Consider the following 1258-nt stretch of genomic DNA (forward strand, 5'->3'; position numbering starts at 1 on the left):
GTGAAGCACCAAATGTATGTGAGATGTGTTTGTTAAAAACTGCAGTGCTGTTTTAAGGAAAAATAATTAGCCTTTAAAAAAAGTTGTAGATCTTCAGTAGGAAGGAAAAGGCCTGGGGATGAGTGCCAACGACAAGAAGTAGAGTCAGACAAATATATTGGTTTTTGAAAGTGACTTTATCCTTAAATGATATAGGCCTATGGTGAACTTAAGTTTATAATGAGGGCTTTTAGAAATACTGAAGTCATTAGTCCAAGTCCCACAGACACAACACACACCATTGGACATTGTATAACAGACTGCAAAAGAAATCGATTCAAAATCGATTTTTCATATCTTAATAAGTTGTTTAACTCTTAGCCTACATTTTCTATCAATTTAATTTCTTAACATGGTCTAAATGCTGCTTCAAAGCCTTCTCGAACCTGTCAGAAAAAAAGGATACCGTATTCTAGATTTTTGTTTCTGCTAGCTTGAAACCAACCCAAATCAAGTATTGAGTCTACAGATATCAGAATCAGCATGCAAAATACACATCACATATACATTTTATTTTATTATTAAAAAATATTAACTCACTCCTTGATTGATTAAAGAAAACAAGTACAGCTGAGTTGACCTCAGTGTCCTAATTGGTGACTATGGTCCTATTTACTAGCTACTGTGCTGTCATTTTTCTAACAAACTGTTTTAAATGAGTCTAAAACAACACCTTTAGCATACAGTAAAAGACATTGCAATTACTGTAAAGCTGGAGCAGTTGCGCTTTAGAATGGAATATGTAATGCGCACATATTGCCGTGTGTACGGTAACCAAAGGAATGTGTCACACCAGTGTAGAGCTGTAATGATGTCAACTTGTTATTTACTTTCCAAATCTGAATGACTGAGCAAGGCGAAAGGAGAATTAATCAACCGCTGTGTGTGACCGGGCAGGCGAAAAATAGTGGAGTGTGGGGGATGGGGAAGTGGCTCAGACTAGGCCAGATAGGCAACAACATACTAGACTGTAGTCTGTAGACTCACTGCCTGCCCACACTAGAGCAAAACATCAAAGTAATAGTACACTTTAGCGCGGTTTTTCAAGAGTGTGCTATTTTAACGGTATACATTGGGCAACCAAATGTGTATTTTTGGTCTAAAAAAGCGCCATTTTAGGTTCACATTTAAGCTATTAGGAAACATACAGTAGCTAGCTATGTGACTTTAATAGCACACAGCCGTTGAGAGTCGACAGTTTTGTATCTCATACAGTAAC

The sequence above is a fragment of the Perca flavescens genome, chromosome 11 (genome assembly GCF_004354835.1).
Source record: "Perca flavescens isolate YP-PL-M2 chromosome 11, PFLA_1.0, whole genome shotgun sequence".
Taxonomy (NCBI): Eukaryota; Metazoa; Chordata; class Actinopteri; order Perciformes; family Percidae; genus Perca; species Perca flavescens.